The sequence below is a fragment of the Erithacus rubecula genome, assembly GCF_903797595.1.
Source record: "Erithacus rubecula genome assembly, chromosome: 25".
NCBI classification, from domain to species: domain Eukaryota; kingdom Metazoa; phylum Chordata; class Aves; order Passeriformes; family Muscicapidae; genus Erithacus; species Erithacus rubecula.
In genome coordinates this window covers 2,153,915-2,171,083 of record NC_136677.1, presented here as the reverse complement: position 1 = coordinate 2,171,083, position 17,169 = coordinate 2,153,915, and the positions used below count along the sequence as shown (strand labels likewise).

Sequence of the window (17,169 nt, the reverse complement as noted above, 5' to 3'; positions counted from 1 at the left end):
AAGAAAATTAAATATATAATACCTATATATATATACACACACAGTGCACCATTCATATAATGAACAGCCACATTCAAAGCACCCTGAACAAAAGGAAAAACCCTCAAAGCCTCATGGAAAGTTTGTGCAGACAGCACAACTCCCTGGCTGGCTGCAGCACCCTGCAGATCCTCACCCCAGGAATCAACCCCAGCCAACAGAGCTGGGTGAATCCAAACTCCTGCTGGGTACAAAAAATTCCCTTAAATCAAAGTTCTGCTCTTTATCTTTCAGGATGGAGTAAAAAAAAAAAAAAAAAAAAAGTTACACACCCAGAAAAAAAAAAAAAAAAAGCAGAAAGCCCCATAATTTGTATTTTTAGGACCTACATTTCCTACCTGGCTGCAGTAAATATCCAGGCAGCAGCTGCCCTGAGGGGTTTCAAACAAGCAGCAAGGGTGGCTGTGGCTGGTTTGTGTGAGGGATGGAATGGTGCAGATGTCACAGAGGAAGTTCTGGGGCAAGGATGGAATTTTTATCAATCCCTGTAGGTGGAACTGTTAAACTGAGGGGCCTTTTGCTGTCCCCTCCTCTGATCTAATGGAGCTCTGGCATTTGGGAAGGGATGCAGATTCCAGGAAACACAATTTCAGGGCACACATTGATGGGAGTCAGCAATTCCTCCCTGGAAAAGCAGGAACAAAGCACTTAGCTAAACAGACAAGTGGATCTCACCACATTAGGTAATCCTTCAAGGGTGCAGTGAAGTTCCCTGGAGCAGGCAGCCTCCAAGCCTCTGCTCAAAACCAATTTTTTCAGCTTCAAGTGCCTGGGAACAAGGCAGGGAAGGGCAGCTTGGAAACAGGAGCAAGCACAGGGATTCACATCCCCTGGATTGGTGTTCAGGGCTGATTTACAGAACCTGTCAGAGGGAGAAAGGAGCAGAAATGAGAGGTGTAAAGCAAAGGAGGGAGATTGGGAACTGGAGAGCTTCAAGATGGAAATCGAGGTCCCCTGAGCTGCCAAGGGGGAGGTTAAATCCATAAATCCAGGCTCCCACTGAGGGATGTGCCAGGGGAAAAGCAGGACACTGGTGACTGTGTGTGCTGTCCTGGTCACTCATTCCCAGCCCTGCTTGGCTTCTCCAAGGAGCCAAATCCTGGCTCCCGTTCCCCCAGTGATCCCAAAAAGGGGTAAAAGCCATAAACCCTCACTCCCATTCCCCTAGTGATCCCAAAAAAGGGGTAAAGGTTTTCCCTGCTATAAACCCTAACTCAAATTCCCCCAGCTTTGATGCTATAAACTGGAATTCCTTCATTGAGCAATCCTCTGTTTGCAAGACATTTCTGTTCTTCAATCCAATAAGTGATGGAAATGGTGAATCCAAAACCTTAATTTTGTGTTTAACAGGCTGTGCTGGGCCAGATCCCTGTTCCCTCTAATCCACTGCTCTGTTTTATCCAGATACAAAAATGAGATGGACAAAGAACAAAAAGAAATTCAAGATTCCCTTGATCTCTGAGCATTGATTTATCTGACCATAATTGTGAGGGTAATTGCATTAAAATTATTAAAACTCCAACTAAGACTTGGACCATTGAGCATCAGCTCAGCCAAATTATTTTTGCTTCTGTCCAGCTCTCTGTGCCATCATTTGCTAAGGTAAATAATCATGAGTTTAGCATCTCTGCAGAAGGTTTTGAGAACATTCCCTCACCCAAAGGGCAGCCCTGGAGCCAGGGAAAAAAATCTTATGGGACTAGAACATTGTTCCCCCCCAGCCAAATATTTTACAGCTTCATGCCTGACAGAAATGACAAAAAAAGCCTGGAATGTCCTTCCAAATGACACTGCAGGAGACAGGGAAAACAGAAGGGACACGAGCCAAAAACACTGACCAAATGTTTCCACTTTGTGTCAGGAAACAAAAATGAGTGTTGACAAATAAAAGCACAAGAGCTGGGCTGGGCGAGAGATCCTTCAATGTTTCCCTGTCTGGTTTTTGCTTTCTAATGTTGACACACACAAAAAAAAAAAAAAAAAAAAAAATTTGTGCCTGCTGTGCCTGGATCTGGGAACACATCCCAGAGCCAGGAGAGGTGCCAGTCCTTCCTGCAGGCGTTTGGCTGGCACAGGGACCAGCAGACACCAGGGGACACTGGGGACAAGGCAGAGAGCTCTGCAGGGTCACCCTGACACCCCAGAGCCCCTTGGCACAGCTGGGACAGGGCTGGAACAGGACAAGGAGTGTCACCTGCCCTGCACTGCTGGGGACAGGGTGGCCTTGCTGTACCCTGGGGCAATATGCCCTGAATTTGGCTCTGCTGTGGCACAATCAGGAGCAAAGGGAACTGAAGTTGCCATCAGAAGGAGGACAGTGACACCAAACCTGCCTGAGCTGGGGTTTCTCAGTGAACCATGATGGGACACTGTCCTGGTTTGAAGGACAGGTGTCTGCCAATAAAGACAGAAACTTTTCTTTGAAATGGAAAATGAAAATCCCCACTCTCTAAATTACTATTATAATTTTGAAATTAAGGGGCTCTCATGCAAAAATATGGGAATTAGGAATAACAGTTCTTTACTAGGAAAATTAAAATAGAAATGCAGTATTACAAAGAACAATCCCAAAACACTGCCAGAGTCAGAATCCAAGCTGACACCCGTCAGTCAGTCAGGGTGGTGGCAGCAGTGCCATTCCATGGTGGCTGCATCCTCCTGCAGTGGCAGATGTGGTTCAGCTGGAGCAGTGCTCCTGGAGAAGGTGCAGTTTCCTCTGAAGCTCCAGGGATGATGTGGAAAGGTCTGGCTTTCCTCTGGAATCCAGTGGAAAGAAGGTCCCTTGGTGTCCAAAATCTCAGTTTTTATCTGGGTAGGAAAGGCTTGGCTCCTCCCCTGGCTGGAGCATCTCCCAGTGGGATGATGGAATTTTATCAGTCATGCACTGGGACTCACTGGCCATGAACAGGAGATATCTCCTGGAGGGAGGATAGGCTGTGGAAAGACAAAGATGATTGCCCCATCTGGTTTAAAGCTGGCCCATTAGCAGATAATGTGTGCCAGGGAGATCAGGGTCACTGCCCCACAATGCTGCAACAGATGGTGACAGAATACACATTGCTGGTCATATCAACCCAACATAGACACAAAAAATTGTTTTCCTTTTCCCCCAAACCACTCTTCTCTGGGTGCACACCATGCCAAGAAGGGCCCCCATGCCCCAGCAGGGATGATTTTTCCAATTCCCAGTATTCTCTTCCCCCTTTGTGCTATTCTGCATAATCACAACAGGTGGATCCATATCCTGCTCTGAGGTAATTCATTAAAATGCCCAGGACCCAGGAGAAGTTGTAAATGTGAGCACATTCTACAGCCTGGCTCCTCAGCTAACCAAGAGAAGGTGGTGAGCAGTCCCCAATCCAAAGCAGAACTTTCCTCACCTGTTCTCCCCCTTGTAACCCAGATCAATCAGAGGAGTTCCTCCCTCATGCAGTAGTGTGAAAAATACTAAATCTCAACCCAAAATGTTCATTTGGACAATTCAGAGGAACAAGGGTCCCTCACTTTCCATCCAGTGCAGAGCTGAGGGGGAAGGGTTTGGATTCCAGTGTCTGGCAAAGTGAGACTGCTTTTGGCTGCCAGCACAGTAAAACATTTGCAGAACCACCACAACCACCCTGAGCTGCCATCTGACTCTGTCTGGGGGGATCTGCTGCAGAGTTCTCTTCCCCTTTTGCAGATCTGCAAGAGAACAATCCCAAGTGGGAGGGTGAGAGGGAAATGTTCCAGTGAGTCTGGGCTGGGAGTCAGGCTGGGACAGCAAAAATGAGGAGAGGAGAGGAGAGGAGAGGAGAGGAGAGGAGAGGAGAGGAGAGGGAGAGGAGAGGAGGAGGAGGAGAGAGGAGAGGAGAGGAGAGGAGAGGAGAGGAGAGGAGAGGAGAGGAGAGGGAGGAGAGGAGAGGAGAGGAGAGGATGAGGCGAGGAGAGGAGAGGAGGAGGGAGAGGAGAAAAGAGACGGAGAGGAGAGGAGAGGAGAGGAGAGGAGAGGAGAGGAGGAGAGGAGAGGAGAGGAGAGGAGAGGAGAGGAGAGGAGAGGAGAGGAGAGGAGAGGAGAGGAGAGGAGAGGAGAGGAGAGGAGAGGAGGAGGAGGAGAGGAGAGGAGAGGAGAGGAGAGGAGAGGAGAGGAAGGAGAGGAGAGGATGAGGAGAGAGGAGAGGAGAGGAGAGGAGAGGAGAGGAGAGGAGAGGAGAGGAGAGGAGAGGAGAGGAGAGGAGAGGAGAGGAGAAGCTCTTTGTCCTCAGAGCTGGTTCCAGCTCAGTCTGAGAGAAGAGTTTGTGGTGCTGCTGAAGCTTTGAACCACCAAGAATAAAACTGTGGCCACAGAAATCAGTCCTGAGGATGGGCGTGATGGGCTTTGCCATGTGAGAGCTTTCCTTTCAGGGAGAAGCACGCTCAGCCATCCAATTCCACAGGTATTCCAAGTTTTATCAGGATTAAGGATACCCTGCAGCCTCTCCCTCTGCATAGGAGCTCCCTGAGCACCCAAACACGTGCAGCCCCCAGCTCTGACCCCTCCTGTGCTGTGCTAAGCACGGCTGGAGTGAGCTAATGGTGCAGAAGTGATGGATACAGACACTGCTTATGTAAGGCTCATTTCTTGAGGAAACTCAGCTAAAAACAGCACTGAGGAGCTGTGTCGTCTTCCACATGCTCTGAGGTTAAATCAACCCTGCTATAAAACATCTCTGAATCCCTGTCTCCTTCCCCAGGCTCGGCACCACCACAGTCTCTCCCTCTCCAGCCCTCATCTCCAAGAGGAAAACATCTGGAGCAGAGAAACCATTCCCTCACGCCTCCCAAAGGACACTGCGACAGCAGGTCTTTATTCCAGGATAAAAACCCTCTCCAAAGCAATTAGCATTCCTGCAAAGTGGAGTAATTACTCTCCAGTGAAGTCACTTGTGCTCCAGAGGAGTGTGGCCGCGCTGTTCCGGAATGTTTCCGGCTGAACAGCTCACCCTGTTTGTCAGCCCCACAGAATTCCAAGCAGCTCTTTCCCCCTTGTAGGGAGAGCAAATCGAGTTAGGAAACCAGAGTTCTTCAGGAGATGCTGGAGCTGATTTCAGCCATCCACCAGTTTCAAGGAAAAATCTTTTTTTTTTTTTTTCTTGTTTTATAACCGCTGGCGGGAATTCAAGGAGAAAGGTCAAATTCTTTCCCTGCCCCTAAAGAAAAGACAACAGCTGGGCCCAGCTCAGAGAGCACCCAGAGGAAAGAGGATTTTTATGAACTCCCCAGCCGTGCCCAGAGCCTCAGAAGAGCAGAATTTTACAAGGCACCAGAGACTCCACCATAAATCAAAGGGCTGAAGGAAAGCTGGCTGTGGCTCCTGCAGCTCCTGGAACTGCTTGTTCTCCAATAAAAGGACATGAAAGACAACTGATTTCTGAATATACAACCTTCTGTGTGCTCCTGCTGCACAACAGCCACACCACGGGCTCAGAAGAGGTGGGACAGCACCTCCCTGCCAAAAAAAAAAAAAACAAAAAACCCAAATCAGTGAAAACAGAAGGGTTAACAGAGAGCAAAATGGCCTGGGATGATTTTCCTTTGGGCTGGGCATGTGCTGAAACGTCCTGATCTATCTTTGGAGCTCCTCAGCATATTTGCTCAGCTGATTTGCATAGGCAAATATAAACTGTGCTCTCAAAAAAAATTGCTCAAGCAGAGTCGGGAGCAAATTAAACACTCAGGCTGAGGGGAGGGAGTGAGGAGAAGTTGTAGCTCTCGTGTTCTGTTCCTGGAGCTGCTGTGACTCGAATCAGAGACTTGCAAACATCAAGAACTGGGGGAAAAACATGACAGGAGAGCCACAGCAGGCTCGGGGAAGGAGATGCACGAGTGGTTTCTTTCTGCATATTCTCCCAGCTAATATGGAAAGCTGTAGCTGTCAGCACTGACAGAAGCCCAAGGCGTAAAACCAGATCCAGAGTTTCCTGGGATAAGGGATTCTGCTGATTTCCAAGCCAGCTTTGGCTGGCAGGGAGAATAAACTGCACCTCAGAGGGATCAGCAGATCCCACTGGGAAATATTCTGTGTCCAAGGATGGCTGGGAAGAGGTTGGTGACAGTGGCAAAAGCTCTGACATGAAAAACAAACAGTTTGTGGACTCACCCTGGCTGTCAGAATCCTCATTTTTGCCATCCTGCCCCAGCAGGGTGTGGGAATTCAATTGTTTAGAGGGATTGTGGTGGACTAAAATCTCACCTTGGGCTCTGCACCAACACCCAGCACAGCCAGGAGATGGATGGGAGGCTTAGCAAAGCCAAGCCTCAAAGAAAGGCAATTTCATCTGACCTTTCCCAGCCTGGAGAAGAGTTTTCTGAACTGGAGATACAGCAAATTCCTCTTATGTAAAAGGTTGTTCTGAGAAGAGAAGAGGGCAATTATCCTTCAGGCCATGGGAGGCAGGACAGGGGCAAACAGGGTGAAGCTGCAGGGGAGGAGATGGGGAAAGAGAGGTTTAAATTTCTCCTTAGGATAAACTTTTAATGCTGAGGGTAAATATCAGTGAGGTGGGAGCACAGAATCTTTGCTGGAGGTGGATTTTAGGGACTTCCATCAGGGTTAGTGTGATATAATCTGTTGGAGAGGGGATCAGGGGATGGATTAAATGATCCCCAAGTCCCACCAGCCCCACTTTTCCATGACAAAACCTCTTCTGCGAATTCAAGATGGGAGAAAAAGTGAAAAAGTTGAAAAGTTGATGGTGCTAATTTCTCCTCAGGAGCCCTGAAGAGGGGCTGCATTTAATTAAATTCACTGCCAAAACCAAATTTCCTTTTGGTCTTCCCCAACCCACGTTGAAAACACAAATCTAAACGAGGTCTGCCCAAAAACAACCTTCAGGACGATCTTGTACAGAAAACAACCACCTGTGCTTCACAAGGGTGGAAGTTTTGTCACCAACACCTCCCAGACACTTGGCTGTGGTCAAGCAGTCCCAAAAACCCCTCTGGAGCAAACCCAAAACCTCCTTTTAATCCATGAGCTTTTCCCTGGGAGATTCCAGCCAAAATATCCATGGAGGCTCTGTCAGTGACAACAGGGAATGACAGGAGACAACCCTGGATCTCTCCTGATGCTTTTTTTTAAATTTTATTTTGTAATTTCCCCTCCCTCACCTTGCCCCAGGGCTGGAGGGACATCCCACCACCACCAACCTCAGAAAAACCAGCTCCAGCTGCTGGGCTGGGACCCCAAACCAAGATTTATCCCTGGATTTGCAGCTCCCAGCTGGACACAGCTGAGTGGAGGTGGTTGGGACCTCCAAAAACACCTGCAAACACGGCAGGACCTGGGAAAAAAAAAAACTGGATTAGGTTGAAAATTATAAATTGGGTCATCAGAGAGAAAATCCCTCCCCAGCAGGGATGTTCCTGTTTGAAATCCTGACCCTTCCCAAAGCTGCCTCTACTCTGATCCCACAATAAGGATAAAAACATCTCTGGGAAAAAGCCAAAAGAATTGGTTTGCCTGGGGGAATTTGGGCACATCCAGTGACAAAACCGGGAGAAGATCCCAACCATTCACTGCTGCTGCCTTTGATCTGCTGGGTGATTTTTGCCGGGCCAGGGAACATTCCTGCAGGAATTCCTGGGGAATCCTGGAGCTGAAGGACACAAAGAATTCTCCAGCACTTACAGAGCAGGAATCCTTTTTGTTCTGTGCTTGTAACATTAGCAAACCTGTCAGCTTCTATCCCACTTGATAACTTGGGTAAATCTCTGGGTTTTTGTCTATTCCTCTCTTTCTTTTTTTTTTTTTTTTTGTTTTTTCTCTCTGAGAAGGAGTTGACGTGAAAAATGAGAAGCAAGAATTGCATTGTCAGACAGAAACACACACATGTAATGAATTGTAAGCTGCTTGACCCTTCCTGGGTATTGATTCTGCTCTTTAAGCATGGACTGCTTTGCAGGAGCTGAGAAAAAACAAAAAAAAAACCAAAAAAAAAATCTGCCAAATAAAAATTGAACCCAGGATTTGCTTATTTTAAGCTGGAGCTTGTCACTGGCAGAGCTGCCTGAAAAACCATAATATACTGCAATTTCTTCACTCTCCCCAAACACCATTTTCTGTGTGCAGGAGAAACTTGCCTGCTTTCATTTATCACACTTTTTTATCAGCAGGGAAAACGTAAATAATTGAGACAGTAAGAAAAAAATAACCCCCTCCCAAAAAAAATCAGCCCAGCATTCTAAAAAAGAAAGCTCAAAAAAAAAAAAAAAAAAGTGTTTTGCTTTCTGGGATCCCATCTCCCATCAAAACCTTAAAGATGCTCATGAAATATTTTCACACACCAAAGAAGCATTTTTATGAGAAGACATATTTCGTGAAGAGAAAAAAAAAAAAAAAAAAAAAAGAAAATTTGCATTTTTCCAACAGCTGCAGTAAATCCTCATCTCACAGGGATGCTGAGAGAGGAACGCTCAGCTTTAAGCAGTTTTAGAAATGCATCTTCAGCTGGCATAAATCAACTGATTTCCACTGAAACAACAGCTTTGGAACCCAAATTCTGCTCCAGAAAGAAGTTCCAGGTGACAACTTGGCCCTCTAATTTTGCAGAAATAAGGAAGTTTTTCAAGGAAAGTTTTACTTTCCTCACTTGAAGCATTTTTAATCACCCTGGATAAACCCAGCAGCTCACACTAAAACCTTTCACTGTTTTTTTCAGCTATTCCTGAAGATTTGGAGCAGGTGAGGAAGCATTCCTGGAATTCTTGGAATGGGGTTTGCAGCAGCCATAAAGGACAGGTGCCCAAAAAATTATAAAGAAAACCCTTTCCAGGGAATTTCCAACACACAAAACCATCATTTCTCCCCTGCAACCCATCAGGCCAGGCAAAAGAAAACCAAAAATATAGAGGAAAAAAGAAAAAAGCACCTCCTTAAATATTTTTTTAGCACTTTTATTTTTTTTTTTTTTTTAGCAAATACTCATCTTTTACCAATCTTTGTTAATTCAGAGATTAAATCTCGATATATCCAGGGTATCTAGAGGTACAAAAAGCTCCTCAGCACCTCACAGTCACCCACCAAAACCATGGCTGTCCTCATTAATCTTTCACAGAAAAAGGACAAAATTCCTGGTTTTGGTAAATTCAGCCCGGTTTCAGGGCAGGAATAATTAATAATCCCTCCATAATTAGGGAGGGCAGCCAGGTTTCCCTGGTAATACCCCAAAAAATGAGGTGCTAATGGAGGTGTCTGGCACAGGCAAGGTCAGGGTGTAAAAATGCAGGACAGGGACTTGAGGAAAATGTTTTTGGTCACACAGAGACTCAGGGGAATAGCAGAATTCCATTTTTTGTGTTTTGCACCCAACAAAAGCCAAGGATTCCTTCCCTGGGGCAGCCTGGCTGCTTCCAGCACCTCCCAAAAAGCTGCTCTGGGACACCCCCAGTGCCCTGCAGCTGTCTGGGCAGGACAGGATGATGCCAAATTAACAGATGGGCACTTCTGGAAAGGTTTTAGCAGCTCCCCTTTGGCCTCCTGTGGCCCAGCCTGGTCAAATTAACTCATCCACCACTGACAGTTCCAGGGAGGGGCTGCACACACTCTGAGTTTTCCCTAATTTTCTTTGTCCTTTCCTCACTACAGCCCCAAGACACACTGAAAGCATTTTAAAAACCCCTCAATAAACAACCCAAGAGAGAGGAAAGTGCTGTGTTGACACTTCTGGGCCAAGAGGAGGAGGAGGCAGAGCAGGGAATGAATTACAGAGCAGCTGCTGTCTCATTGACAGATGTCAGTGCTCTTTAAAACACACTCATCTTCACCAGAGAGATTTTTGCTCCTTCCCCTGGCACTCCAGGCTAGAGGGAGAGGCACAAAAAGCAGCAAGTTTTCCTGCCTTATTCTGCAGCTCTGAGGTCCAGGGAGGCAGAGCAGCACAGATGGAAAAATCACCTGGCACCTACAGCCACAGCAAACTTAAAATGCACAAAAAAATAAAACCACAAATAAATAAAACAATCAACAAATATCTCCAGCTCAAGCAGAACATCCCAAAAGGTAGAGAGGAGCTTGAGCTGCTCAATAAATCCCCTTTTTAGGACTGATGTCCCAGCTGATGAAAATTTGGGGACGCTGACTTTATCTGAAACACCTGAGAAAAGATTTCCTACAACCTGGTTCAGTTGCCACCAAAATCTTTTGCTCCAATGCCAGTCAAGGTTTAGAGGGTTGGTAGCAGCTGTAGGTGATTTTTAACTGACAGAATAAATTTATATTGAGGACAGGAGAGAATATTTTCTCAAGGCAAAAACTTAAAATTGAATTATCCCAATGAATGGGATCATGCATGGCCAAGGATTCCTCACACTGAATTCACCTGAAACTCCCTAGAACAACCCTTGTGTCTGTGCTCCTGCCAGTTATCCTCCAGAAATCCCAAATTCCTCCCCAGGTCCCTCTGACAGCACACCAGTGTTGTTCTGATGGATTTCTGTGTTTAAGTCAGGGAGAAGTTCCTATTTCACAATTCATTCAGGTTTGCAAAGTGTATAAAGTTTCTTTTAAAAGATCCCTCCTTGCCAAGCTGATTCCCAGACATCCCTGGGGAATGGCCACAATTATTATCAAAATGACACCATGATGCAAATATTCAAGCACTTGAAATTTCCCATCTGTTAATACTCATCAAAAAGACTTGAAATTCCTTGGTTCCAACCAAAAATACCTGGGAAAATACAGGCTTGAGTTAAAAAGTGAGTTGGGCTGGCTGAATTCCTGAATTACAACTTCAAAATTGGCCTCTAGACCTGAGCCTCAGCTGAGCTTTAGTCCATGCCCAGCTTTTGATCAGGAGAGAGGGAGAGCAGGGCCTGAAGGTCTGAAAACCACTGGTGGGGGAATCAAGGGAAAAGCTTTATGCTGATCACATGGAAAATAACATCAAAGGCCAAACAATAAAGTGAATTTATTAAATTTCACCCCCACCCAAAAAAAAAAAAAAAAAAAAAAAAAAAAAGTTTATTTTAAAATCAATGGGTATTGAACTTCCATAACAAAGAAATCATAAACTCCTGGCAGAGTAATGAACTTGGGCTGACCTCAGCTGAGGACTGGAGGCACCAGGCAGCACAGAGAGCTCCTGCTCAGCCCATCCCTGCTGAATTCACAGCAGCTCAGGCTCTGGAACTGAGCACAGAATCTCCCCAGCCCAGCAGCAAAGTCCCCTCTAATCCAGGCACCACCACAGCAGCTGGGACAATCATCTTTATCTTTCCACAGCCCATCCTCCCTCCAGGAGATATCTCCTGTTAATGGCCACTGAATCCCAGTGCATGACTGATATTTATCTTTCCCATGACCCACCCTTCATCCAGGAGGTATCACCTGTTAATGGGTCATTGTTTAAAACTGGGTGTGGCAGCGATTCTTATCTCTGTGGGAGATATCTCCTGTTAATGGGCCATTGTTTAAAACTGGGTGTGGCAGTGATCTTTATCTCCTGGCACACATTATCTGCTAATGGGCCATCTTTAAACCAGCTGGGCAATCATCTTTGTCTTTCCACAGCCCATCCTCCCTCCAGCAGATATCTCCTGTTCATGGCCAGTGAGTCCCAGTGCATGACTGATAAAATTCCATCATCCCACTGGGAGATGCTCCAGCCAGGGCAGGAGCCAAGCCTTTCCTACCCAGATAAAAACTGACATTTTGGACACCAAGGCACCTTCTTTCCACTGGATTCCAGAGGAAAACCAGACCTTTCCACATCATCCCTGCACCCTCAGAGGAAACTGCACCTTCTCCAGGAGCACTGCTCCAGCTGAGCCACATCTGCCACTGCAGGAGGATGCAGCACCATGGAATGGGACTGTGCCACCACCCTGACTGACTGACGGGTGTCAGCTTGGATTCTGACTCTGGCAGTGTTTGGGATTGTTCTGTGTAATACTGCATTTCTATTTTAATTTTTCTAGTAAAGAACTGTTATTCCTAATTCCCATCTCTTTACCTGAGAGCCCCTTAATTTCAAAATTATAATAATTTGGAGGGAGGGGGTTTCCATTCTGCATTTCAAAGAAAAGTTTCTGCCTTTATTGGCAGACATCTGTCCTCCAAACCAGGACAGGGTGAAAGGACTGCAGGAGGGAGGGGCAGCACTGCAGATTTATTGCAGCTGCTCCTAACCCTAACCCAGGCAGAATCCTGCACCAGGAGAACAGGGGAGGGAAGGAGTGGATGGGCAGAGGACAGAGCTCTGCTCCTGCTGTGCCCCAGAGCCCCCAGCTGTAGGAGGCATGCAGTGACATTGCTGCTGCTCAGCCCTCACCTCTGGGCCACCCCAGCCCTGCACAGCACCTGAGCCACAGCACAGGGGCAGAATTTAGACAAAATCCCCAATATCACCTGCACACACCATGAGTTATCCACACCAGGCTGATATAGAATCCACAAAACCCCACAAAAATTGTTCCATATCCCACAGGCCAACACCTAAATGTCACCAACCCCACGAAAAATTCTCAAAACCCCACAGACCAACACCTGAGTGTCACCTGAAGAAGCTGTCACCCAAAGGCACAGACTGTCTCTGGTCTCCTCAGCACTCACAGGAAGCAGTGCCTCACTAAAACTCAATCAGTCTTATCAGGGAAATGGATCAAAACTCAGATAATGGCTCTCCTCAGACTCAGGAGTGAGATATTTTACAGAACTGATTTGGAAATGCTCCTAATGATACAATTAAGGGATCAAGAACAAGTTAAGCTGGACTTAAATAGCTCTGAAAGTGTATCAGACGTATTAGGGCACCAAATAATTCTGCATTGCAGCATCATTGGGAGTTCTGGCACACAGGGCTGGGATGTGTCTGGTCAGGGTTTTAAAACAGGGCTGAAATTCCCACAGCCAGGGATTTTACACCCTGTCAGGATCTCCACAAGTCACTGCCACTGTGGTTTTAGTGGCTACAAAGCTTTCACCTTCATTTGCAGGCCCCACAAATCCACCAGCAGCAGTGTGGCAAATTAAAGCCTGATATTAATGAGCTTTGCTTTCCTTAATCCCTCCGAATGATCCCTTAAAAAAATCTCAGCCATGAAATCCTTGGTTTAAACCCATCCTGGAATTTTTCAGCCTGCACCAAGCAGGGCAAGAGTTAAATCATTCCATAAAGAGAAAAGGTTTTTTGTGGGGAACTTGGTACAATTGTTCAGAAAATATGAGGAATGTTGGCTGCCTTCATTTGTGGGGTGCTGGAATTTAAGAAAACTGGGGTTAAAGCTCAAAATTTGAGGCATTCTAAATTCCTCTGCTCATTCTCTAAGCTCCACCCTCCAACATCCCTTGAAGACCCAGCATTTGGAGACTGGAGTGATTTAGAAATTGCCCCCATTTTTTATCTCTCTGATTCCTGAGCATAAGTCACATCCTGATTGAGGATCAGATCTGAAATTATTTGTATTTTTTTTTCCCTGATTGAGGGTACATTTGTGGTGAAAGGAGCTCTGTGTATTTTATTTACAATGCCATGCCTGGCTTTGAGATTGCCCAAACCCAGTGATAAATTCCTGCTTTGTTCTCCTCACAGCATTTTCCTGCCTCTTTAGTGGGAGCTTTATGACTTTTTTTTTTGTGTGTGTATGTGCAATATGAATTCTCCAGCCTATATATATGTATTCTTTTAATAATAAATACAATGTTTACAGGAATAAAACCTCCATTCCAGACAGAATTATGTGCCTGCATACGGATGGCAGAGCCAGAGGCTCCAAGCTCTTCCCAGGGTGAGAAGCAGCAGCTCCAGGAGGGATGCAGGAATAAAAGCTGCCCTTGGAGCTCACCTGGGAGCAGGTTTTGCCCAGGAGGAGAAGGAAGGTACAGAGGTCTCAAACACAAGGCTGAGCTTTCCTTGAGCTCTAACCTAAGAGTTCCTTTCCTGGTTTTGGTTCAATTCTAGTTGAGAGGGTTTTTTTATCAGTTTTGGTGCCTGATAAAATTTGGGTGTTCTTGGGGACAGAAGGAATGGTGCCCTGCCACGGACAGAGCTCAGGGGTGTTCCCTGTGCTGCAGACAAGACCTCAAACACTTCTGTCACACTGAGGCATTTCCAGCTCATCCCTTGCCTGGACCAGCCCAGAGCATTTCCATCCTCAGCCAGGAAAAGCCAGGCTGGGCAGATCTGAGCCCTCCTGGATCACCATGGATTTCTCCAGATCCCTCACTGTGCAGTTGTACAGATCAAAAACCCCCAAAGCTTCTCCTTCTTGCCATGGGGTTTGTGATTACTCACTTGGGGGTCACATCAAATCCAGCTAATCCTCAGGCTCCCAGGGCATTTTGCCATCAGCAGCTCAGCACAGGGGAGGGGAGCAAAATTATTCCTTTTCTTCATCCCTGATCCTCCCAGAAATATCACAGCACTGAATGGGATCAATGAGAATGTGCTGCTACACTTCCTTAATGCTTTATTACAGGCACCAGGGTCCTGCTAAACAGCATAATAAAATATCAATAAACAGACTGTTTGCTGTAAAGGCTCCTTCTGCTGCTGCAGTTTCTCCACCTCGAGCAGGATTTCTGCAGCTTGGGATGTCTCAGCACAGCCAGGGGCTGCTCTGACAGCAGGGAAGGATGAGAATGGGGAGATGGATGGATGGATGAATGGATGGATGGACTCACAGGAGTGTGAGTTTTCAGAGGCTGAAAGAGGAGAGGGAAAAATCACATCACCAAAGGAACGCTGATGCCCACAGAAATTGTTCTGGTTTCAGCCTCCAGCAGAAAGAAAAATCCCAAAGGGTTCATTTAAAACAAGACAGATTCCCCTCACTCAACAGCAATCCCAGAGAAAAAGAAGCACAGCAGCACTTTGGTTCCAGATTTGAAACTTGGGTTTGGGGAGTGTAGGTACGAAGGGAAGGGTGGTGAATGCACCTACAGGGGTAGGAAAAAAATATAAAATGGCCCAAATGAATCATTGTAATCAAGCCTGGATAAAAATGGGGTTTGATAATTGATGAAAAACACCAGGATTTTCATTTTTTGGGGGAAAAAAATGGCTTTGACTTTCCCCAAAGAGGAGATTCTCCCTCCATCCTGCTCTCCCAACTGCTCCAGATTTGACATCATCTTTTCCTTAGTGCCTCTGATGAGAATACCTGAGCAGAGCTCTGCTGTGTGATGCTGTGGGTACAACACCGAGCTCCTTTTTTTATTTATTACTAAATAAATAAAGCCAGCACTCTGCCCCAGCCTTTGGCTCAGCCAGGGCTCCAAATCTCAGCCAGGCTGTGCCTGAGAAATCCCTGCTGACCAGGCTGTGTCCTGCACTCCCCCTGGGGCTTTGGCACAGCACCTGATAGAGATGTCTTCAGCCTGTCTGACACAGAGCTATTATGCTGTTTACAAGAGATCTGTCACAGACAAGTGCCTGCTGTACAGGAGCCATTTCCTCCCCAGGCAGGGAGCAGAGGATGTCCCAAATTAGCTCCTGAGGATGGAGAAATTCCAACACCACAAACCCAGCACAAACGTCCTGCAGCGAGTTTGGCCTGTGACCTGTAAATTGTGTCTCGTTTCTGTGCCCCTTCCTTCTTTGTTTGGCTTCTGTGTGTTGCAGTTTATCCAACAATTCAGCTGGAGAGAGGTGAAATTCGGAGAGGAGGGGCAGGGGATGGCAAGGCTGAGAAATACCTGCTGGGAATGCTTTGGAAAGCACCCAGAAGTGGGAATACATCATTATGGAGAGGACTGTTAACACAGAACGAGCAGACAGGAGCCTGATGGAGTGGCTGCAGTGCCAGGCTGCAGGTCTGTGGGCAGAGCCCAGACACTTTGCATGCCCAAATTCCCACTGAACCCTTTCCCTGATCCCCTCATCCCAGGGCAGCAGCAATCCTGCAGGAATTCGGGTTTTCCACGGGGTGTTGTGCTGCAGAGCAGAGCGAGGCACACACAGAAGGGGCTGGGGGAGGCACAGAGTGGCGAAGGGTTAATTTCTCTAATCATAAATTCAGCCTCCCGTAAATTCAATTCCGTGATGCCGCGCCTGTGACGACAGCAAATCCCAGCCATGAAGCAGGGGAGGCAGGAGCAGCGTGTGCAGGGAATGTCAATGCCTAGGGGAGGGTTTGGGATGGATCACAGGACAGGCAGCACCAGGGGCTGCATCCACCAGGAAACATCCCCTTGGACGTGGCTGAATGGAGGATGCCTTGCATCTGCAGCAGGTCTCTCTCTTTCTCTCCATAAAACTAATCTTTTTCTTGTCCTGACTGGATTTTTCCCAGAAGAAGAGCACGGGACACCTGCTGTACCTGGGTGTGGAGCTCTCCCTGCTCCTAAACACGTTTCCTGACACTCCCACTGAAGGTGCTGCTGCTCCATACGTTCCAAAATCCCTCCAGGTGGGAAAGCACCGCAGGTTCACTGAGGGCTGACATCTGTGAGATCCCCACGGGCAGTGGGAGCTGTTCCTCCCTCCGCACCCTGAGCTCCCTGCTCTGCTCCCAGGGCTGAGCTCACCCTGCACGACCCATCTGCTCCTCCAAGAGCAGATCCCAGGCAGCTTCCCCAGGCAGGTGACCTTCCCCAGGGCCAGCTCCCCGTGGCTGCCTGGCCATCGCATGTGTGGCTCTTGGCAGCACAACGTGACTCTGACCTGAGCTCGCCTCCCGCTCTGCTGAGCTGAGACTAAGCCAGCAGCGCCTTCTGGCAGCCCCAGGGGGAGCCCAGAGCAGGGAGAGCCTGTCCTGCCCCCTGTGCCCCAAGCACCCCCTCTCTGGGTGCCCACTTTGGGCTGTGACCCCCGTGCAGGGCTCTGCTGCTCCCCTGTCCCTGCCCAGGGTGGCTTTTGGTCCCCTGCGCTGTCACTGTGCTTCAGCCCTGCTGAAAGTGAAGCTAATGCTGTGTGACATTGCACTCCCAGCACATCACACACCCCAGACAGCACCAGCTGAGGCTGCTCCCTGCTTCCCAGCCCGGAAACTTCCAGCACCAGACACCTTTGTGTCCCTGCAAAGAGCTTTTCCAGCGGTGGAGGGGTTTTGTGAGGCAGCTGCAATCAGCCTGTCACAGACACCACTGCCTGCTCTTCCCCCCCAGAGCAGGGTGATGAGCACAGCTGCAGGGTCACAGGCTGATCCCTGCTCTGATCCTACCAAACCAGGAGTGGC

The 17,169-nt window shown here is 47.5% G+C and overlaps 1 long non-coding RNA gene across 1 annotated transcript; it reads left to right on the top strand.

The window, feature by feature from the left end:
- The first annotated feature begins 549 nt into the window (after positions 1–549).
- LOC306812292 lies at positions 550–1,561 on the top strand. The gene is made up of 2 exons (XR_013776838.1): positions 550–736; positions 1,457–1,561. It is a non-coding gene; the product is annotated as an uncharacterized lncRNA (long non-coding RNA).
- Positions 1,562–17,169: the final 15,608 nt, after the last annotated feature.